The 25,001-nt window shown below is 48.4% G+C and overlaps 1 protein-coding gene across 1 annotated transcript in view; it reads right to left on the reverse strand.

Moving 5' to 3' along the window:
• Positions 1-25,001, reverse strand: part of LOC126094991 (semaphorin-2A-like) — a 1,391,554-nt gene that overhangs the window by 61,513 nt on the left and 1,305,040 nt on the right. The gene's annotated exons all lie outside the window — the stretch shown is intronic.

Below are 25,001 nucleotides of genomic sequence, written 5' to 3' on the forward strand. Positions count from 1 at the left end.
AAATGGGTACAGTCCGACGTTAACTGTTGACTGACACCGACGAACGGCATTTGACAGGGTCGTAATGTGTAATAGGCAGACATCTATCCAGACCATCACAGGAATTCCAGACTGCATCAGGATCCACTGCAAGTACTAGGACAGTTATGCGCGTGGTGAGCAAACTTGGATCTCATGGTCGAGCGGCCGCTCATAAGCCACACATCACGCTGGTAAATGCCAAACGACGCCTCGCTTGGTATAAGGAGCGTAAAAATTGGACGATTGAACAGTGGAAAAACGTTGTGTTGAGTGACGAATCACGGTACGCACTGTGTCGAACCGATGGTAGGGTGTGGGAATGGCGAATGCCCAGTTAACGTCATCTGCCAGCGTGTTTAGTGCCAACAGTAAAATTCGGAGGCGGTTGTGTTATGGTGTGGTCGTATTTTTCATGGAGGGAGGTTGCATCCCTTGTTGTTATGCGTGGCACTATTACAGCGCAGATCTATACTGATGTTGTAAGCACCGTCGTACTTCCCACTGTTGAAGAGCCATTTGGGGATGGCGACTGCATCTTTAAACACGATCGAGAACCTGTTCATAATGCACGGGCTGTGGCCGAGTAGTTACAAGGCAATAACATCCTTGTAATGAAATGGCCTGCACAGAGCCCTGACTTGAATCCTATAAAACACCTTTGGGGTGTTCGGAACACCGACTTCGTGCCAGGCCTCACCGACCGACATCGATACCTCTCCTCAGTGCAGCACCCCGTGAAGAATAGGCTGCCATTCCCCAAGAAACCTCTCAACACATGATTGAACGTATGCCTGCGAGAGTGGAAGCTGTCATCAAGGCTAATCGTTGTGCAACACCATATTTAGTTCCAGTATTACCGATGGAGGGCGCCACGAACTTGTAAGTCATTTTCAGCCAGTTGTCCGGGTACTTTTGACCACATATTGTATTTCTTGCTGTTTAATCATCGTATCTACCTGACCAGAGACATTACGTTAAGTATACACATCCAAGTTACTCCATTTTGTGTACGACGGGGGAGCTATACACAGCCCTGTGTTTGTGCGTTTGGCCCTTGGCTACGTAATATAATTTACGAAACTGAAAGTTGAATTTTTAAATTAATTTGATTGTGTGGAGGTGTAACACATCGCATTTCCGCAGTGCTCAAGACGTTTGCATTGGTAGAGTGAAAATAGAGAAAAATTTACATGCACGTTTTGGCTGCTCTAAATTTTTAATTTCTAACGATCGCTTTTTATCTGGAGACAAATACCTGCTCTCGCTAAAACTTACATAGTGTACACATCTGACGGTGCCTTTGGTTGGTACAACCGGTAATACGGGAATCAAAAAGAATGTCGCTCACAGTGTAATACTGCATTTGCTGGCCTCCGTACGTGTCGTACCTAAATGGTGCGACGATCGTCTTTGTATAATAGAAAGTACGATCCATCTTATAAAACAACACGTCTCTAGTGTTCCACGGTCTGATCTCAATAATATCATCTCCACTGAAATTGTCAACATTGCTTGGTCAACGTGGGAACAGGTAGTAATCGTCTGGAGCAGCCCCTAGTTCAACAATGTGCGCTGAGCAGGCTGCTCTGAAACAGCTGGGCCTGTGTCGCGAGGTGTGCCACAGATCGCCGACTACCATGTTTTACAGAGCCAGCTGTGATAATTAGTGGACGTCCAGAACCTCGTCACCTATTCGTGGTCTCACTGTCCCTCACCCACTTCCCATAAATGCTCAAGACAGTGGCGCGAAAACAGATGACCAGCTTCGTCGTTTCCGAAATGCTGTTCCCCAGACGCCGGGTGACAAGAGTCTTCCACAGTGGCTTATACCAACGGATGTCCCCATTTGCGGCCCGTGTTGACGCTAGGATGATTACCCATCTGTTCGCTCCGTTTGTTTACTTTGTTAACCGTGTCGCGTGCGTGCAATCAGCTTCGCATGGGCAGTTCTGTTAATGTTTTGCGTCGTCAGTAGACATCCTTATCATATAAACAACTGTGTAATACACTCATCAGCCAGAACACTATGAGAACCGACTTACTGTCGATATAAACCCATTCAGGCGATAGCAGCGTCACCTGGCGAGGAACGATTGTTAGTCAGACACACGCACGGTGTATGTAGTATCAGTGTGTGTGCTGGTCACGTGTAGAATGGGGAAGGCGTGCGATCTATCTGGGTTTGACCGAGGGCAGATTGTGATGGCCAGTTTGCTCGGCATGAGTAATTCGTAAACTGAGCGATTTCTCAGGTGTTTGAGGAGTGCTGTGGTGAGTGTGTTCAGCACGTGGCGAAATCATTCCAGACGTCGTGCGGTTGGACGACCACCTCTCAGTACAGAAGTCGGACGCCATGGGCTGGGAAAACTGGTAAAAACAGGACAGGTGGTGAACTGTGGCGGAACCAAAATCAGACTTGAATGCTGGGCAATGTGCAAGTCTGCCAGAACAGACAGTGCTCCGAACACTCATAACGGGGGCCACCGCAGCCGAAGGCAGATGCATGTACCAACGTTAACACTACTTCGGCTTCTTCTACTGAAATGAGCCCGTGACCATCGTCAATGGACGTTAGCAAAGTGTTGCGTGGTCTGATGAATACCGATACCTTCTTCATCATGCCGATGGGTGGGCGCGAATCCGTCGTCTTCCAGGGAACAACTGCTCGCCACCTGTGCTGCGGGACGGAGACAAGCTGGCGACGGCTCAGTTATGCTCTGGGGAACATTCACGTGGGCATCGATGGGTCCAGTGGAGGTCGTGCAAGGCATCATGACGGCCGAGGAGTATCGTACTCTGGTTGCGGACCACGTACACCCCTTCATGACGATCATGTTTCCCGTCAGCAGTGGCATTTTTCAGCAAGATAATGCGCCACGTCACAAGGCCACAAGTGTGCTGGAGCGGTTCGAGGAACACAGTGGGGAGTTCCAGTTGATGTGCGTGCTCCCGAACTCTCCAGATCTGAACCCGTTCGAACACGTCTTGGATGTGATTTCACGTGGCATAGTCTCCCTCCATGGAATTTACTGGAATCGGGCGACTTGTTTCTGCAGAAGTGGTTCCAACTCCTTTCAGCGACCACCAAGGCCTCATTGCTGCCATGCCAAGGTGCGTGGCCACTGTTATTCGTGCCAAAAGTTGATATTCCGGCTATTAGGTAGGTGGTCATAATGTTACGGCTGATCAGCGTATACAACAGAGGGTACCTCCCATTGTAATACATAATAGGTTTACATATGCAGCTTGGCAAGTAGAAATGATCAAATGCCTCAGTGACCCCTGCGGTTCGCCTAATCTTGTCTTCCAGACCTTCATGAAGGGTACGTGCAGTTGACGTAACTATGTTCTTAGATTCGCTACTTTATTGGTTCTTGAAAGTTTAGAGACAAATTTTCAATAGCTAGCTGATGCCAGTCTTCAGTTCTCTGGCAGTTTAGTGTTTTAGCATTTCCGTAACATTTGCCCTTTGTTACACACACACACACACACACACACACACACACACACACACACACACACACACATCTGTTACTATTCGCGCTGCCCCTTATAGCCCGATTCACGAACAATGATGGTTCGCGAAGGTAGAACCACAGACGTGGGCTGCAATGTTGCCGGTTCAAGGCGACAGTTACGGTATGCGTAGGCCCGTTTTATGCGCTGAAAGGAAGCTTGAATCCTCCAAGTCTTTCGCTTACTTATGTAGATTTTGTCGCTTATGGCCACCATTAGCGATGACAGCTCACAACAAATTGTACAACGATTTACTAAATAACTCACGACGATCACATTTATTGCTTGCACTTGCTACGACATTCACAGCAGGGTGCCCAAAACGGCAGTGAACGCTCATTGGTTGTCGCAAAAAGTTGACTTAGATGTGCTGAACTCAGCCACCATCATTCCTGAATTGAACTACAGCACGCGTTAAATATCACCTGGAAGTCCTGTTTGGAAAAGGTGACACCGTCATAAGTAGCATTGTACAACGGGCCACAAGCATGTTTCACAGGCAATCTCCTGTTTGCACTGACAGCACTCTTTCCCAGTATCCTACCTATCTTTCCACCACTGTCGGTGTTCCATTCTCTGACGGACACACCTCTGACTGCACGTGGGGACATGTGACGCCAACCAATGCTGGCCTGAGCTGCATTAAGTATGCACAGGCAGATTTGTGCGCTTGCTCTGTCGATGTTTCTTCGCTACGCTCCGGCTATATAAAGACTCCTGCATACTCCACTGACGCTCTACGTATTTTTGTCTAGGTTAGACTGGCGCTGGAAACACTTTAATGAAATCCAAATACTTTTTCAACCTGGAGAAAGCTTTAGAGAACGTAAAATTGTGCAAAATGATTGGAATTTTCAGAAAGAAGTTACAAGCTAGGAAAAGGAGGATAACTTAGAATGCGTCCAAAAAACACCAGGGAGCCATTAGGATGGAAAACCAGGAGAGAAGTACTCACAGTAAAACGAACGGAATGCAAGGACCGGGCTTTCTGACCTACTGTTCAACCTGTACATCGTAGAGACAATAACGGAAATGAAACAAAAATTCACAATTGGGGGGGGGGGGGGGCGAAAGAGTAAGGGTAAAGGTGGAACGATAAGCTCACCAGCCAACATTGAAGTCTCTTTGGAGCGCTGTAGATGGTCACGTTGTTCCAGGAGCCATGTGACACTCAATCATTAACTGAATATGTCGTGAATATGAAGTTCTGTGTAGCGCCGGTCGGCTGTACGGAATCAGCGTACGGAGAGGCGCCGACTTGGAGACCTGACAGTATCGGAGCAAGTAGCAAGTGTGTTTGGACGCGCACAGCGTCAATGAAGCTGCCCGATTTCCTGACGTTTCTGCAAGAAATGGTACACACATGAGGCTGCCTCAGTGACTGTCGGTTTCAGATCCGAAAAGAATTGCTGATGTTAGTGAATACAGGCCCATATCGACCAAGTTCCAGCCTGACATTTCTAAATCTACTGCAAGTAGTGATTATTTGTAGTCGCACACGTCGCAAGAGACCATTTCTCAGAACGAAGCACAAAGCTGCACGCTGTCAGTGGGTCACACATAACAGAAACTCTAATGCACTTGCAGTGAATAGCGTGTAAGTGACGAAACTTCAGTTCTAGAGATAGGAAGTAGTAAATTCTGTTAGGAACAAATCACTGGTATTTTAACTGTGTTAGTACTGGCCTGTGTTCAGAACAATGCAAGAGCAGTATATATTCCGCAGACTGTAGGAGAAAATTCAAATCAGGAAGCTTTTTCGGAAGCAGGAACACTTTGGTAAGGCATAAACGAAGGCTTCGATAAGCAGTCAGTTTGGCTCTCACAGGCACTGCAAAGGGCAAACAATTCCAGGCAGAGATAAAATTTAACTATGATCCTTATCACATGTTGGAATGTAAGCGGAAGGTGTGTACTTTCGTGTACGTTGCCAACCGGCAATTGCTACATACAATGATTCTGTCCTTGATGTGACTGCGTCACTGCAAGTGCCTGTTTCTCTGTCCGCCGGAAGATTCGAGACATAGCTATACCGAGAGAGGGCGCCACAGAGCAAGGCAAGCCTTTAGAGAGGCGCAACTTAGTTATGGTCAGTCGCTAAAGAGGCGGCGTGTAACGTGGACTACGCGATGATCCACCATTTATCACATAATTTATATTAGTCATTGTTCACTGGATTCAGGACAGGTTAGGACAAGTTATGATGGCTGTTCGAAAAGTAAGGTCTGATGATACAGAAACCAATACAAAAATAAAATGTGTTTCATTTGCAGGGGTTAGCTACACCTTCCAGCTACTTCTCTACATAGTCGCCGCTTCGACTTACACATTTGTCGTTGCGTTATACCAACTTTCCAACACCCTTGTTATAGAAGGCACCTACCTGAACTTTCCGTTAATTCTCTACGATGGACTGCTGCACGTTGTCCGTGCCCAGGTGTTGTCTTCATTCCGAGCGTTTCATGTGAACAGAGATGATACTCAGGACGAGCCAATTAGGGCTGTGTTATTGGTGATGGAACACTTCCCATCGAAAAGGCTGCAGGAGCATCTTCACTGCCCCTGTAGAGTGGACCTGAGCATTTCCCTAAAGAAGGAAGTGCATGGCAACTGTGTTATGTTGGCTGCATACATTGAGGCGAAACCTCTCACCGCACCCTCATACTTGGCGGGAGATACTGTTGTTCTAGGAACCCTTACTCGCCCATAGTGCGCTTAGAACTGGAAAGAGTGACTTCATGCGATCGACGGGCATACTAGAGACACTGATCAAAAGGTCTGTGCAAAACATCGACGGAATTTCACAGTGGTTTCCATTTAGCACCCGATCGGAGCTTCCTTTCCGAATAGGCCTCGTAATTAGTAAGTTACATGTTTCACAAAACATTTGAACGATATGCTTATGAAATTTTGTTGAAGAACGAGTCAGTTTACTCGATATGTATACATGATTAGCGTTACACTAATGAATACATTATTTTATACTCCTGCATAATGTCACATCACTTAAGAAATTCGACCATGGAATAGAAAGAATTTTCCAGTAGAAAATGCTCTAGGTTAGATTTAACCATTTCTCTGCTGTGGGCTTGTATACACGTCCATCTAGACTGCTCGTATGTTGTGGACATACATATGAGCGTCGCTTGGATTTTTCTACAGAGTCATACAAAATGTTTAAATATACTGTGTGATCAAAAGTATCCAGACACCTGGCTGGAAATGACTTACAAGTTCGTGGCGCCCTCCATTGGTCATGCTGAAATTCAGTATGGTGTTAGCCCACCATTAGTCTTGAAGACAGCTTCCACTCTCGCAGGCATACGTTCAATCAGGTGCTGGAAGGTTTTTTGGAGAATGGGAGCCCACTCTTCACGGAGTGATGCACTAAGGAGAGGTATCGGTGCACGAAGTCGACGTTCCAAAACATCCTAAAGGCGTTCTATAGGATTCCGGTCAGGGCTGTGCAGGCCAGTCCATTGCAGAGATGTTATTGCCGTGTAACCACTCCGCCACAGACCGTACATTATGAACAGGTGCTCGATCGTGTTGAAAGGTGCAATCACCAAGAAGCTGATTAAAACGTCAATATAGGCTTGTGCCGTGGTAGTGTCACCCAAAACAACAAAGGGTGCTAGTTCCCTCCATAAAAAACACGAGCACGCCATAACACCACCACCTCTGAATTGTACTATAGGTAGTAGAAACACTGGCAGATGACGGGCACCGGGCATTCGCCGTACCTACACCCTGCCATCGGATCGCCACATTGTGTACCGTGATTCCACTATTCAATCGTCCAATGTTTACTCTCCTTACACCAAGCGTCGTTTGCTATTTATCGTCGTGATGTGTGGCTTATGAACAGTCGCTCTACCATGAAATCCAAGTTTTTTCACCTACCGCCTAAATGTCATATTACTTGCAGTGGATCCTGATGCAGTTCGGAATTCCTGTGTGACGGTCTGGATAGATGCCTGCTTATTACTTATTACGACCCTCTTCAACTGTCGGCGTCTCTGTCAGTCAACAGACGAGGTCGGCCTGTACGCTTTTGTGCTGTAGGTGCCCCTTCACGTTTCCACTTCACTATCACATCGAAAACAACAGACCTAGGGATGTTTAGGAGTGTGGAAATCACCCATTCACCTGACCACTTTCGAAGTCCGTGAGTTCCGTGGAGAGTCCCATTCTGCTATCTCACGATGTCTAATGACTACTGAGGTCGATGATATGGAGTACCTGGCAGTAGGTGGCAGGGCAGTGCACCTAACATGAAAAACGTATGTTTTTGAGGGGTGTCCGGATACTTTTGATCACATGGTGTACGCTCTGAACCACCGATCTCTCACTGCAGTGGATGAGGGGAGTCCATACCTAGGCGAATATAAAATGTTCACGTATTTATGATACAAAATATGTCCCTGTTTCGTGCTATAATTTGCAAAAAGCCTCGTTTCCATATATTGAATCGCTCATGACATGACGGTTGTTATAAGCACATGATTTACGGTGTGCAAGAATATGACTAGGCGAGTCGCGCCTTACTGTCTTTCGGATATAAGACTGAATAAATCGAAAACGACATGATATATCTCTCTGTTCCCAATTTTAAATAAAATTTGTTATCTTCTCCGCATTTTGTTGACCATAATATAAGATTTAAAACCAAGCTTACGTACAGTTTACGCAAGGTGTTTTTGCCTCTACAAAATCTTGACAACTTAGTATAATGTTTTACTCAGTTTGATGCAGCGCAGCAACTATGGAATACAACGGAACGAAGTCCAGTTTTTTAACGAGTAAAGATATCAGAATGTAAGATGTGCAAAAATCAAATTTTTTCCCTAATAATTGTCAAAAATCGAGTGGTAACTATCTCCTATCGGCCTTTACGCCGTCTCTAAGTACAGGCATTAGCATTTGGCGAACAACAAATCCAAAAGAAGGCCGTCGGTGTCAGACAAAGAATAAAACTTGCTTTGCTACCTCTCCAACATTTCATTATTTTGGTCAAAAGGCCAAAAATTTTTTGCTGTGAATTTAATTCCTTTTTTATGTCATCGACAGATTAAACAATGTGTAATAGAGGTCATTTTTTGCTCTAGTATTGTAGGTATCGATATCACTAATTTTCGGAAATTGTGATCGATTATCATGAATTTCATTAGTAAATACGTGTATTGTGATGGTGCAGCTAAAATGCTCAGGTCCTTCAACATGCATCTCCATGACTAGCAGTTATATGAAAGGCAAAGGTAGCTGAACTTTGTTTGAGAAGCTCAGTAAGACTATCATCCAGTTCACGATTTCATCAATATGTACGCCCAAAACTTTGGAGCATTCTACCCTATCTACTGACAACTGTTCATGTACTACGTCAGTGTACTACGCCAGTATCCAGCGAATGGTAAGCGAAGTGAATATATAATTCCATTGCCATGCATCATCTTCTTAGTAAAGGTACTTATAAATTACAATAAGAATTTCGGAAATTATTGCTAATATGTGTTCCCTTAATTTTTGGCCTACTTTGCCTAAACCTATTTGGTCCTGTGTAGAGGCTGTATTGTTGCCGTGTGCAATCAGAACACCTCATATATGCAACTACTTTTGTGTGGCTCCGTAAACTTTCCCGGTTTGATATTTGGTTGAATTCATGTCGGTTCTCCAGCTTGAACATATCGTCATCTGGACACAATATTTCAGCGGCCTACCTAGCCACCATCTTCCGGAGAGTAGGCCGTCGCACTATCTTGCTGGAACTGAAATCAAACACTTTTTTTTTTCTTTATTGTATTTCAATTCCCCATCGGGGTGGGCTGGCAGCAGCATATGCGCTGCTCTTTAGCCGAAAGACATAGGACAAACAATATAAGACATTTAAAAATAACAAAGGAGAGAATATGGTGAACAGAGATATAAAAAGGGGGTAACATCATGGAAGCCAATAGAAAAAAAAGGGGCGACTGTAAAATGGAGATAAAAAACTGTTTAAAAGTAGTGCACTCAAAAAGCCACACACTGCGACAATTAAAAGAACACAAGGCACAGTATGATTGGAGCATAAAAAGTATCGACGGATGGCGTTGCACGTAACAAACACTGACGGCGAACCTCAAGGCAATACCCAATTAAAATCACACCTCTTGACGCACAGGAGAAACAGCACTAAACACAACACTGAAGTGCCACACTGACGATGATCAAAATGGACGATCTGCCAGGCGCAAGGAGATGAGGGAGACCAGAAGAAGGGGGGAGGGAGGGAGGGGAAGAGAGGGGGGAGATGGGCGGGGGGCGCGCTGAAGAGGGCCAGGTGGGGAGGGATGTGGTAAGGAAAGAGGCAAGTATGGGGTGCAGGATGTCAGGGGGGAGGAAGGAGGAAAATCCGCTCTGGGAGAAGGAGGGGAGAGGAAAAAGGGAGCTCTGGGGAGGATGGGGGAGGGGGGGGGGAACAAGGCCAGGTTATAGTTGGAAGGAAGGGTAGATGTCACGGCAAAGTTCGTCATTTGGGAGGGGTAGGCGCTGGAAATTGCCCTGATGAAGGATATGGACGATGTGGAAATAAAGAGAGGGAGGGATACAGAGATAGAGGTACGGCAACGGGTGGAGGGTGTAGAGGAAGGAGGAAACCAGAGGGTGGGGGGGGGGGGATCAAGCCTGCAGACAATGTAAAGGATGTGGAGATGTTGGAGGAACAGGAGGAGGTGGCGGAAGGGGATCAGTTCATACAGAAGCCGTATGGGGGAAGGAAGGCAGACATGGAAGGCAAGGCAGAGCGCATGGCGTTCAAGGATTTGGAGGGCCTTGTAAAAGCAGATGGGGGCGGAGATCCAGGCAACGCTGGCATAACAGAGGATAGGATGGATGAGGGATTTGTAGGTGTGGAGGATGGTAGAAGGATGCAATCCCCATGTCCGGCCAGACAGGATTTCCAGAAGGCAGAGGTGGGAATGGGCTTTCTGCTGGACGGTCTGGAGATGAGGAGTCCAGGTGAGATGTCGGTCGAGGGTGAGGCCAAGGTATCTCAGGGTGAGAGTGAGCTGGATGGGACGACCATAAAGGGTGAGGTAGAAATCATGGAGGCGAAAGGAGCGAGTGGTGCAGCCTATAATGTTTGCCTGGGTTTTGGAGGGTTTGAGACGGAGGAACTACTGGTTACACCAAGTGGTGAACTGGTTAATGTGGGTTTGGAGGGTACATTGGGACTGTTGAAGGGTAGGATAGAGAGCCAGGAAGGTGGTGTCATCAGCATACTGGAGAAGGTGGACTGGTGTGGGTGGCTTGGGCATAGCAGCCGTATACAAGAGATAAAGGTGAGGGGAGAGGACAGAATCCTGGGGGACACCAGCCGTGGGATAAAAGATACGGGATTTGGTGTTGTGAAGGGTGACATAGGAAGGACAATGAGAGAGGAAGGAAGCGACCAGACGGACAAAACTGATAGGCAGGACGTAGGTTTGTAGTTTAGAGGAGACTGGGATGCCATACACGGTCATAGGCATTTTGGAGGTCAAGGCAAACAAAAATGGCAGAGCGACAAGGGTTGAGCTCGAGGGACAGAAGGTGAACAAGGTTTAGGAGTTGGTCTTCAGCAGAAAAGGAGGGTTGGAAGCCACACTGGGTAAGGAGGAGGAGGTGGTGTTGATTAAGGTGCTGATGGATACGGTGGGAGAGGATGGATTCAAAGACCTTACTGAAGATGGAGGTGAGGCAGATGAGACGATAGGAAGAGGCGGCAGAAGGGGGTTTGTTAGGTTTGAGGAATAAGAGGATGCAGGAGGTCTTCCACAGGTCAGGGTAGAAGCCAGTAAAGAGGATGACATTGTAGAGATGGGTGAGGACAGTCAGGAAGGAATAGGGGCTTTCTTGAAGGTGGCGGTAGGTGACACAATCGTGATCAGGGCCCGTGTTGCGTTTGGACCGGAGGATAAGTTTAATGTCTTGTGCTGTGATGGGAGTGTTTATGTTGGAGGGGGGCAACTGCCCCAAGTACTGGAGAGCAAGTGGAGCGACCGAGGTATTGGCACGTTGCATGACGGTGGGGAAAAAGAGAATAATCAAAGTGGGGATCATCTGCGATGGAGAAGACCTCGGAAAGGTGGGAAGCGAAGTGGTTGGCCTTACTGAGGTTGTCAGGAAGGGGGCGATCGATACGGAAAAGGGGGTAGTGGGGAGCGGAAAGGGAACCAGTAAGGCGATGGAAGGCGGACCAGTACTTGGAGGAGTTGATAGGGAGGGTGGCGTTGAGTTGTGTGCAGGTCTGGCGCCAGTCTCGGCGTTTCGTTGCTGTAATAAGGTTCCGTACGTGTCGCTGTATTTGCCGGTGGCGTTGGAGTGTATCCCTGTCACGAGTGCGTAGGAAGGAGCGCTAGAGGCGGCGGGATTCACGGAGGAGATGGGCAGCCCGCAGAGGGAGAGTGGGACGGTGTGGGTGGATGGTTTTAGTAGGAACATGTGCCTCCACAGCGTCAGTAATTACCTTCTGAAGAAAGGACAAGGCGTGGATGATGTCGTCAGGATGGTAAGGATAGGTAAGAGGGTGGCTTTCGACCTGTGTGGAGATGGAGTCCCGGTAGGCATCCCAGTTGACACAGTGATAGTCATGGACGACCTTGGGAGGGGATGCAGGGTGCGGAGCCGGAGAGGGGCGGTGAGCAGACGTTATGGTGAGAAGGACAGGGAGGTAATCGCTACCTGTGGGGTCAAGGACGGCGACGGCAATACGCCCAAGGAGGTTGGCGGAGGCAATGACAACGTCGGGGGTGGTGTAACTTTCGGGTCAGGTGTGCTGGGGAAGGGGAACAAGGTCACTTTGGATCGTGGAGAGGAACTGATGCCACCACCGAAGGGCAGCAGGAGTGCGGCTATGGATGTTGAGGTCGGTGGCAATCACATAGATGGAGAAGGTGCGGTCAATGTGCGAGATGAAGTCATAAGGAAGAGGAGCAGTGGAGCAGACGTAGATGGTGGCACAGGTAATTGTGAGGGAGGGGAAGAAGACGCTGAGGATAAGGATTTCAGTGGGGTTATTGAGGAGAGGTTGTGGCCGGATGGGGATATGCTTAAGGTGGCCAATCGCGACTCCACCCTGTGCATGAAGACCAGGAGCGTCAGTGCGGTGGAGGATATAGGGAGAGGTGTGGATAGAATGGTGGGGCTGGAGAAAGGTTTCGTTCAAGAGGAAGGTGTCGACCTGGTGGTGGGAGAGGGTGTGCATGAGGAGGTATTTGTTGGAGAGGAAGGAGCGAATGTTCTGGAAGACGATGCGATACTCGTGCCGCGCCATGCCGGGAAGGATGGGGGGAACAGAGGGAAGGGCGAGGCTTAAACTAGGGTATTGAGGTGGGTGAAGGTGCTCGGTTGTGGGAGTAAGTGGCGAAGGTGTTCAGGTGGAAAACGGAGCGAGCAGCAAGGGAAATTTGTTGGAAGGTGTGGGGGCGCTGAAAAGGGTGAATGTTTTGGAGTACAACGGTAAGAAACCGGATGATGTCCTCGGCTGTGGGGGGTGGACAGAGGGAATTGTTGGGATAGACAGGGGGATCGAGGTGACGAACATGGACTGTAAGATCAGCGGTGGCTGGAGGGGGTGTATCTTTACACTTGTGCGAGTAGGTGGGATGGGGGCCAGTGCATGTGTTACAGGATGGAGGAGCAGCGAGGTTGGGGCAGTTCTTAAGAAAGTGGGAGGCCTTGCAATGGGGACCGGTGGGGGGTTTTGGCAGTTGGGAGTCAGGTGGTCATTGTACATCAGGCACCACTGGCAACAATAGGATTGGGGAGGGGATTTGGAGGATTCGACAGGGTGGCGACGGTGGTATATCAGGGCACCCTGGGTGAGGAGGCGGTCAATGGAGGGGGCAGACTCAGAGAAGACCCGCACAAGGTAGGTGGGACCAGAGGCATTGTAGATACGGCGGGCAGAGCGGATACCAAGTCCGGGTGGGAGTTCAGTTCTGCCAACACTTCATCCTCCGTGATCACTGGGCTGAGCTCGGTGATCACAGTGGTGTAGGTGGGGGGGGGGGGGGGCGACGGGAAGGCTGGGGCTGACGAGGAGTGGAAGTGGAAAGGAAGGGTGTGAGAGAGGCGTGAGGGCCAAACATAACTCGTAGAAGTTTACAGAGGACGTCTGTGTGAAAGGATGGGGACGGGGACTCGATAAGGACTGAGTCCCCGCAGGGAATGAGTTGGGAGCACCAGGTAAGAACTTTAGTATCTCCACGGTGAGGGTACGAGTGTCAAGGAACTGAGGATTGGGAGTTGACAGGACAACGGTGTGGAGGGTGGGGGCCAGGGTACGGGTGGCTGGAGAAGGGGTGGTGGCGGTGGAGACGACAGGAGGAGGGGGAGGTGGTGTTGACTTTTTGTGGAATGTGGCGGGAGCAGAGTCAGTAATGACGCGCTTTTGGGGTTTTTTGGAGACCGGAGGCTGGGCGGAGGGTAGAGCGACGGGGAGGAGAGAGAGGTGGCGTGTGGCAGATCCCTGTGGCGTAGTGGAGGTGCCGGGAAAAGCAGCCAGTCCAGTGGTGGCGACGGTGGCTCGGCGCGACGTGATGCGTGTGGGAGATGCAGACAACAAAGCGACGGGGTGGGTGAGAGAGGGGAAGCCGACCACCTGAGGGTTGGCAGCAGAGGCGGCAACAGAGGCGTGTGTGAGGGCGGGGGTAGTAGTGGGAGCTGTTGAGGTTGCAGAAGCTGGAGGAAGGGTGTAGAGTTGTGGGTATACAGCAGGGGAGGAGATAGGGGGATGGGAAAGTGGGAGAAGGGGAGGTGAGGTGTAAGGAGGGAGGCCAGGGGCGGCACTCCAGGAAGTGACTGTGGGAGAGGGGGAGGGGGAGGTGTAGATGACAGTGGAGATGGGAGTACTCATGGCGGACGAACGGTGACGAACAGACGGACGGACAGCGGGCAGCGGCGGCGACAACGGCGGCGGCGAGCAGGCAGGCGGACGGACGAACAGCTGCAGCAGCGCGTGGCAGGCGGTCTGGCAGACAGACAGACCGACAGACAGACACAATCTACGAAGACGGAGATTCCACCCTGAGAGTAGCCCAGGCTTTGCAATCTGACGCTTTCGAAGGAGGGGATCCAACCCTCTAGATGTGTGGAATCGAACACTCCGCGGCGGCTCCTATATACATCGACCGTGGATCCACCGCGCTTGCGCGAACATAACTGCCCAACTGCCCTCTAGCGACAGGCATAACAGCGCACCTGCATGAAAACTCACGGAAACGATAAAACGATATCAAACGCTATTGACAGTTTTTAATACCGAAACAAGCACCATTGTTATTGTCAAACAGAACATGGTTCCAACTCTTATTTAAAGGATACCCCATGGCTGTGTTTATAATATTGTCAGAGATCCTGATATTAGTGGCTTCTTTCACTACACAGTCCCCATACCGCGATGCGTCTACAACCACTTGCGTACAACATTTTATGTCCTTCAATAGGACAATGTTCCGCTACTGCTGATTTTTCTGGCTGAATTAAACGCGTATGGCGATGCTTCACGCGACGATCATGGACTGTACGAATCATTTGTCCAATATAGGCTTTCCTGCAATGGCAGGGTACCTTGTAGACCCAGGGTATATGGTACAGCCACTTGGAAGGGATACTCTGGATCGTTTCCTGTATCATTTTGACTGTCTACGACCCAATATTAAGTTCACGATGGAAAAGGGTGGAAAACGTTTTAGATGTCTTGGTCTACAGGAGGGATGATAGGACAGTAGGACATAGTGTTTATCGCAAGCCCACGCATACGGACTGATATCTTCATGCGTCAAGTAGTCATCCATCGTACCAACGCAACGGGGTGCTACGTACATTGGTAAAAAGAGCTTACGCCATCTCAGACGCAGATACTTCGACACAAGAACTGGATCATCTAAAAGCAATGTTCAAGCTGAATGACAAGCAGATCCGTCGTGCTCTACAGATTGGACCTTCGCGGGAGCCAAACTAAGCTACAAACAAATTGATGGCATTCTTACCTCTTGCAGGGAGCATATCTTCAAAAATTGAAAGAATTTTAAAGAAATTTGATGTTAAAAGTGTATTCAGTCCGCCAACTAAGACCAGAGCTCTCCTGGGTTTATTGAAGGATAGTTTGGGTTTGAGAAAGCCCAGGTGGACCGCCGAAATGTTGTGTCCCGATGACGATATGTTCCAGCTGGAGACCCGACATGAATAAAATAGCTTTTGTGGTAAGCACACTTATGTCTGATGTCAAAAATAGTCGGTGAATACAGCACATGTGACATGTAACTGCATATGAGTGACTGAAGCGAAATTGGCGCACTCGGGATTCACAGTGCGACACCTCGCATGTTAGCGATAAAAAAAAAAAATATTGTGACTACCTCTGTCAGCACAGATTTGTTGTACTGTGCAGTTTGTGCAGTGTATAAAGTTTTGGGTTAGCATGCAGGAGGTCGAGGGTTCGATCCTGGGTTGATGAATACGTTTTTTATTTGCTAAATGTAGTCCAAGTGGTACGGTATCTGGCATCTTAATCGTCAACAGTGATTGCAGCGGGTCCTCTAGAAAATATTTGCACTTACATACTACAATCGTAGAAATTGGAGACTGGGCATCTTTGAAAGAAGCCCTTTCCACATCGTGGGCGTGAATTTATTCGCACCACTTCATCTACTAGATGCGAAAACTGTTTCCTTTATACCTTCCTCCAATGGTTCCACAGATTAGTACCAACTACTATTCTTGCCTCGTTCAGATCTATTACAATTCGTTGGTGCCTTAAGTTACCAGTAGGGCTAGCAACGTGCTTTGTGTATAATGTCCAAACTCCGTTACTATTTGTATGTGTTATCAGCATGGTCCCACTAATTATGCCTTTCAACACTGAGTCTTGTAACCGCATGCTTTTTAGTATGTATCTCAATGCATTATTATTATTACTCTATCGATAGTATTGTGGAAACATCACGACTATTACCGTTAGGGAAACAGTGTAAACAGTCCTCACTCGGGGAAGTGATGCGTCTCTTACAGCCTCTCCTTCCCAAGTGGCTCTTTCCGCCTTCCCGTGGTGCCAGACGTCAAGCTTGGCATTCTGCCTTGCGTCAAAAGGGAGAGCTGCGACCCAACCCGATGCGAAAGCGAAGGGTGCGTGGCACAGGGGGAGCTGTGTCGAGGGACCGAACACCAGTCCCTTTCTGATCGCAGGGTACAGACCAGCAGGTGCTCTGCATGCCGGCGACCTCGTTTGTCGGCGTGGGATCACGGCGCGAGTCGGCAAGGGTGCTTCGCCGCGCCCCTGGGTAACCGGGGCGTGTTCTGCCAAACCCAGGAGGTGGTAACATCGCCTGGGCTAGGTTAGATGGGCCCAGACCGCCGAACGACTGGGGGACCGACCCACCACCTGAGTAGGAGTGGGTCCTTGGCCTTCAGGTGGAAGCTCGGGCTAGTAGGCGGCGAAGGGCGAGGGGTGCATCCGCCTCTCCGGAGTGCGAGGTGCACTTGCCGAGGAGCGTCGTGTGAAATCGTCGACGACGGGGCCTTCGATGGGGACCAGTGCGCTGGCAACGGCGCGTTGAACCCTGCAGCTCTGGAGTGCCCTTGACCTAGGGGCGAGGTCGGTGGGCGAGCTGCAATAGTCCCCCCCCCCATGCCAGAGGAGCCGGTCCGGGGTAAGAGACGGGCTCCCAACTTTTTCACTCGTCAAACTAATCATGGCCGATCAAGAGACGAGTGAGTCGAGTGTTATTTCGAGGTGTTCGGCAATTACTGTTCCCACCCCTGAAGAGGGCCTGGGGCAGAACGCAGAAAACGTGACTGAATGGCACACCAGGATAAATCAATTATTAGACACTAGTATCAAAAATGGTAAAATAAGTAACACAGCAGTACTCTCAATTAAGAAGGAGCTCGCCGCCTGGGCTATCGCTAGCGCGAAGCTCGAGGGGCGACTCGAGGAATTTGAAAAGGAAAATGAGCGATTGCGGTAACAGCCCACCAAAACGTGGGCAGGAGTGGTCGCACAAGCGGCCACCAAAACACAAACCACAAAAGAGACCATTGAAAAGGTGTCCAAAAGGCCTGACACGGCAGTCTTCTTAAGACCCCTGCCAGGCCAGGACATCAAAAAAGTACAGGAGTTATTTACAACTATTATAAACCCGGCAGCAGACAAAATAAAAATAAACAAGGTAAAGGCAACAAAAAACGTTGTTATAGTAGATGTTGCCACTGAAGAAGACCGGGACAAAATACTAAACCATGACAAACTTAAAAAGGTTGTTAAGTGTGAACCGCCCAAAAAGCGGAATCCCTTAGTAATCCTATACGACGTACCCACTGCAATAAACGAGAACGACATCTATGAGACAATAAATCAACAGAATTTTGAGAACATGAGTTTGGACAATTTCAAAAAAGAATTTAAATTACGCTTTAGAACTGGACCCAGAGAGCGCGATGTTGTACATCATGTAGCTGAAGTTTCGGGAAATATGTGGCGAAAGCTCACCACTATGGGCAGAATCTATATGGGGTTCCACTCGATAAACTTTAGGGACTACCTTGTAGTTCCCCGGTGTCATAATTGTGGAGACCTCGATTACGTTCACAAACACTGTGAGCGAAAGCCGGCTTGCTCCAGGTGTGGCGCAGAAGATCACACCAGGAAAATCTGTGGCAAAACAGGGATATGTATCCCTTGTACAAGAAGAGGAAAAAAGAACTGTAATGCCACGGGAAGAAATTGCCCTACATACAGGTTATTAGAACAAAGACTAATTTCGAGAACTGATTATGGCTGAATCCATATCAGGCGGCAGGAAGCCTAAGAGAAAGTCTCCGAGTAAAAGGGTGAGGGATGCACTAAGGGCCAGCAAATTTAGGGAGTTCTTACAAGGAGCTACCAATATCCGAATCACAAAAGTAGATACAAAAGATGCTGGTGTACAAACGGACCCCTGTGGTTACATTGGTGCTTCCTCTCCCCTAAGACGGGGACTAGGGTCGCTTAAAGAGCCAGAACGACCAAAAGGGCATCCTGTGGCAAAACAACAAACGAAAGTACCAGAGAAACAAGACATACAAGTAAACATAATAAACAGCACATCTTCCTCTACCAACTCTGGTATACAAAAAGGTTTGGGCGTGGATCCCAATGGGGTATACACCAACCTAGAACACGCACTACAACTAGCACGCCTGGAGGAGCCGGCGGTCCTCACCACAGCCCTGAGGCACGTGGTACGTGTCGGTCACGAATACGGCAGAGACGTCACCTTCTCGGTGATGGAGGCTGTCGACAGAATACAGCTGAAGACAATGAATCTCCCCACTGACTTTGGGGCCCTGCGTGACCTAATCAAAAAAGTATTTGAAAGACGAAATGAGAAATTCGATCTAGATGAACTTTACAGTCAATCTGTCATAACAAATGGAAGAATAGCTCACGACTGGAGCAAGAACTGGTCCGAATCGCATATTAGAACATATTATGCACGAGACCCATTTAAACGTAGGACAGATTAATTCACACAACAGCAAATTAGTCATGCAGGAACTCCGCAGAGTCGTGAAGGAGAGGAGTCTGGATGTGCTCTGTTTGCAGGAACCGTACTCCCTGGCTGGGCGAATCCCATTTGCGGCAGCAAGCTGGCAAGTCATTCATAGCGGAGCAGAACCCAGAGCAGCTATAATGATAATCAATAAAGCATTAAGAGCCACAGTTCTCTCCCAGTTCACCGACGATCACTGCAACGTCGTGGAACTACAAACACCAGCTGGAGTACTATACATCATTAACATGTACTTCTAGTACGGCCGGACAATAGATGAATTCCTAGACAAGCTTACACAAGTAACCACGGCTTTGCGAGGACGTCGGTGTGTTATTACAGCAGACATAAATGCCAAGTCCCCCCTGTGGTTCAGCGGCACACGAGATGACCGAGGAGAAAAGGCCGAAGAGACCATCATGGCGCTACAGCTAATGGTCGCCAACAAGCAAGGAAACCCGCCCACCTACGCGGGAGGTGGGGGCGAGGGCACTAATATTGACGTTACATTGGTCACGCCCAATCTCGCCACCAGAGTAACAAACTGGATGGTCTGGGATCAGGTAACAACCAGTGATCACAATCTCATCACATTCTCATTGGGAGACGAAGAATGCCGCTGGGACATGGGGTGGGAGACACAGCTAAACTACAACAGAGCTGACTGGGATCGCCTGGCGAGGGAGTGTGAAATACCGACATTGCCCGACGGTGACGAAAATGTCGAAGAATACGCAGAGGAGCTGGTGAAAGCAGTTGTAAGGGCGGTAAAGGCCGCCGTACCAACTAGGAGGAGAGCCATAGCGGCCTCTCCGTCACCATGGTCAACCGAACTGGGACAGATGCGCCAGTCGGTCAGGAGAGCGAGGAGGTACTACCAGCGGAGTGTCGTCTGGGAAGAAAAGCAACGTTGGTTGCTGAGATACAGAGAGGCTAAGGAGCACTTCCAGCAAGAGCTTAAGGCAGTGAGGCTACAGAGCTGGGAAATATATGTACAAACGCAACTAGCTACAGACCCATGGGGCGTACCATACAAGTTAGTACGGGAAAAGATTAGGTCACCCATGGTGTTGTCCACCGTCAGGGATCAGGGCAGGATGACGGAAACCTGGCAGGAGACTGCTGAGGTCCTCCTCCGTGTCCTGCTGCCTGACGATGGCGAAAACGATGACTCTGAAACACAACAACAGATTCGGAGACAAGATCTAGAGGAATACCGAAACAACAATATGGTATATGCCTTCTCCGAGGAACAAGTAGCTACACAAATAAAAGCCCTTAAAAGAGGCAAGGCTCCAGGCCCAGACGGCATCACTGCAGAGGTGGTGCAATTCCTGGCTCCCCAATTGGTGGCACCTCTCACAAAGTTGTACAACGAGTGTTTGCGGCTCGGGAAATTCCCCCAAATATGGAAAAGGGCTACAGTTGTAATAATTAAGAAAAGTCCAGACAAGGATCCACGAGAACCCAAATCCTACAGGCCCATTTGTCTATTAGACACACTGGGGAAACTTTTTGAGAGGTTGCTGGCAGACAGACTGGCAGCACATCGAGTTTTGTGCGGGATGAGTGACAGACAATTCGGCTTCAGGACCGGGAGATCGGCGTCTGACGCCATCGCCCTGGCTGCGGAGGTCTGCGCCTCTACCCCGCACAAATACGTGGTCGGCATCATGGTGGATATCAGTGGCGCCTTTGACAGCCTGTGGTGGCCCTCGCTCTTCTCTCGACTGCGAGAGAAGGAGTGCCCAGGGTCGCTATATGGCTGTCTCAGGAGCTATTGTGAGAATAGGGAGGTCTGGCTATCGTCCCCTAGCGGAAGAGTAAGTAAAAAGATCACCAAGGGGTGTCCACAGGGGTCAGTCCTGGGGCCACTCTTTTGGGATGTTAATATGGAACCTCTTTTGGACAACCTTCAAAACAGCGATGATGTGCTAGAGGGCATAGCCTACGCGGACGACCTCCTCCTGCTGGTTGGTGGCCGCAGCCGCGAAGACTTACAGGCGAAAATCGAAAGGGCCATAACAATCCTAAGTACATGGTGCCACCTGTCCAAAATGAAGATTTCTCCAACAAGATCTACATATCTACTCCTAAAAGGACAACTAGTTAGGAATCCAACTGTGAGGATAGACGGCTCACCAGTTCTTCGACGCCATGAAGCGCGATACCTGGGCGTAGTCGTCGATGAGAGGTGGACTTATGCATCACACATAGACACTGTCACACAAAAATCTTTAGAAACATTAAATCATCTCATTGCAATTGGACATAAGCGATTCCACCTACCACCAGAACTAATCAAATTATACCATAATAGTATATTGACGTCAATCGTAGGATATGCATCAGGAATCTGGGCCCACAGACTCACGAGGGTTATGCCTGCCATGGCTGTGAGAAGAGTGCAGCGGAGCATGTTACTTAGATCAGTGGGAGCATATAGAACTACACCTGGAGGAGCCCTAACTGTACTGATGGGGCTCTGCCCGCTCGACATTAAAATTCGGGAACAGGCAACATGGTACTGGATAAAAAAGGGAAACAGGGACAAAGTAGTTGAATTAATGAGGATATACGTGGGGAACAAAATTGAAATTAAACGAAGGGGGGAAGAACTTTGGCAAGAACAATGGGATAATGAGGAAACCGGTCGGCGAACACATGAACTGCTGCCCAATATTAGGGAAAGGTTACAATTAAAACACTTCACGCCATCACGAGGACTGCTGCACTTCCTTACAGGTCATGGGCCCTACCCGGCATACCTATGCCGGTTCGGGAAACAGGCGACACCAGCGTGTGACTGTGGGGCCACACCTGGCACCCCGGAACACGTGGTGTATGAGTGCCGCCTCTTCGACGACGTAGCCGCGCAATTTCGTCAGCAATTACCAAACCATGACACGTATCACCTGCTCAGGCATGAGGACCACTTTACAACCTTGAATAAATTAGCCAATGAAATATCACTCAAAGTGATAAGGGACTACTTAAGGAACAACAATTAAGACCTAACTATTCCCAAATTAGACTCCGCGCACCTGACCTGTTCCGCCGAGGCGAGGACTTGGCCAGCCGCTTCACGGCTGGAATCCGCCATGCCTAGGATTAGGGGGTGGGGTGCGCCCAACTACCGATCTGAGACACTCACAAACTTTGACACTAGGTTAAGATAGAGTAGACGTAGGATAAGCTAGGATAGAAATCTTAGTATAGTACTGCAGCGTACCATAACTCCGGCCAGCCCGGTGCCAGGGGCACGTTCACCGGGATTAGCTCGGTGAACAGGGCCAACATTGTAGGTTTATACTATGCTGGCACAAATGTAAACGCTGCAGGTAGAAGTAGCTTACCATAAGTAGAATAAAACAACGTAGAAAAATAGATAGAAGTGCCCATAGTGCGAGCAACAGAAAAGTAATATATTGTGTTAGCTGTAGTACTAATATAAAACATAAAAAATGTATAAAAATAGGACCCACTAATTGTATAAGGTGGTGGGTTGTTTTGTATCATATAAAATATTAAAAAAAACAGTGTAATTCGAAACCGAACATTTCACAAGTAACGGCGTCGGGATAGATCATGCAGAAGAGTATCTCTCACAAGGCTAATGTGCATTAGGTGGAACAGCGCACAGGACAGACGGCATGTTTATGCTTTATGTGCTGTCCACCAGACAGGGACTAGTTGCGAGCAGGGTAACGCGCCCATGACAGACTCCAATGTACATGCGTACACGTATCGAATTTTCTCATTGTCAGTCTCTAAATCAGTGTGACAGACATATGACGTAGACAAACGATGTATATGTGGATATGTTTCCGGTCCTTGGTCCATCAGAAAACCGGGCTGGTGTTGCCCCTCGTGAAAGTGCTGCTGGGTATCGCCATCCAGAAGAAATGTGTTTTGTCATCTGGAGCTCCGTCTTCGGGAGTCAGGTTGTTTCCTTCCACCATCGCGTGACAGAGGTCGTCCATGGACTGGCTGTACCCCAGCTACTGAGGAAGCTATTCTGGAGGTCATACACCAAGAACCTCAGCGAAGTACACGTAGCGTAGCAAGGCAGCTGCGTGTCTTGCAAAGCACGGTCGTTAGCATGCTGCACGAGCATGGGCTGCACCCCTATAATTATGGTTTCACGCAACACCTGCATCCTGCACATCGCCATCAGAGAATGCAATTCTGTGAATGGTTCCAACAACAACAGGAAGCCAACAATGACTCTGTGAACACCGTAACTTGGTTCGATGAACCAGCATTCACTCGTTAGGGTGTCTTCAATAAGCACAATAGCAACCATTGGTGTGAGGTTAACTCACGCATCACCTACGACCGTGGATACCGAGTTAGCTTTGGTATCAACGTCTGGGCCGGAATATTGAGCTACAGGTGGTTGAGCCCAACATGCTGCCTGACCGATTGACTGCACTAAGGTATCATGCATTCCTCTCCAACTATCTGCCTGATGCGCTGGAAGATTTTCCACTACATGTTCGCAGGGGATGTGGTTCCAACGTGATGGTGCACCTCCACACTCTGGAATTAATGTGCGACAGTTATTTGACACAACATTTCCAGGGAAATGGCTCGGACGTGGAGGTCCAGTTGTATGGCCACCGCTTTCACCTGACGTAAATCCCCTGGATGTCTTCCTGTGTAGACACCTGAAAGAGCACATGTTCCCTACTCCGCCAACGATTGTGGAAGAATTGGTGTCCATGCTGCTCTTGTTACGGTGGATGCACGTTTGGTGCCAAGGGACCAGAGGTGTATGATCCGGCGAGTTGCACAATGTTTGGACGTGGAGGGAGGTCGCTTCGAGTATCTGTTGTTCTGAGGACAACGTATTCTGTTGTGAAGGACATTCGGTCATTAATTTGGACATTATTATTGTAACTGGTTACTAATGTGCGAGGTCTGAACGCTCATATTACATGAAGTATAAATGAAAAGTAGATGCTGTGTTACTGTACTGTTCTGTCGTCTTTAAAAATTCGAAACTGATATTGTTTTTGTAGTTATTCTGACCTATGACAGGTCATTTGTTTGAACTGTCTATTTCATATTAGTCTAACCATATATTTGTCATGTTCAGCGTTACAAAATGTTGTAAATTTAGGATACGTGCGACCTAGGATATGGTATATATTACAGAATAAAATGTCAGAACGAAATTAGCAAATAAAAAAAATGCGCCTCAGCCTAGGATCGAACCCTCGATCTCCTGCATATTAACCCAAAACTTGATGCAATGCACCAACTGCACTGTACAACGGACATGTGGTTACAGTGTTGCCAGATTGCCACTCTTTAAGGTGTCCTTTTTCTTCCGGATGCACTCGCCAGATGAAATTTTGTATCAATGCACACTGAGAGACACAATGAGATGAAGACAGCAGTTCACGGACAGCTGAGTAGAGAGAAAGATAGAGATGGAAACAGAGTAATGGAGTTCGTAGGAGTGCCTGGTAGTATGATGCACGAGAGGTAGGTCAAGTTGCAGGAGAAGGCAATAAGAGTTAATCATGTGCGTGGAATGTGGTGTTAAGTGAACGCAGGTTGAGAGATAACGTTTACAAGGAACTGATAAATAACGTGCGTGTGGGGTGGTAGCTTATTTGTAGAAGAAAGTTATGGTTTGTGAGAACAGTACGTCTCATACTTTCTGGTTAATATACTGTAAACGTTTGCCCATATGCTAAAGTGTAAACTGTGTGACCTTACGTGAATGAAACCTACGTCTGCACGAGTTTAACTTTCATCCCGTCGGTCCATTCCATCACATACTTTTCCACATACATCTGACTTCCAGCAATTCCTATGTTACAGTGATCTCACCCATTTAATTTACCCAATCATCAATAATTTAGCGACGAATTGCAAGACATACGAGAAGGAGGAGCCAGA

This window comes from Schistocerca cancellata, chromosome 8 (assembly GCF_023864275.1).
Source record: "Schistocerca cancellata isolate TAMUIC-IGC-003103 chromosome 8, iqSchCanc2.1, whole genome shotgun sequence".
NCBI lineage: Eukaryota > Metazoa > Arthropoda > Insecta > Orthoptera > Acrididae > Schistocerca > Schistocerca cancellata.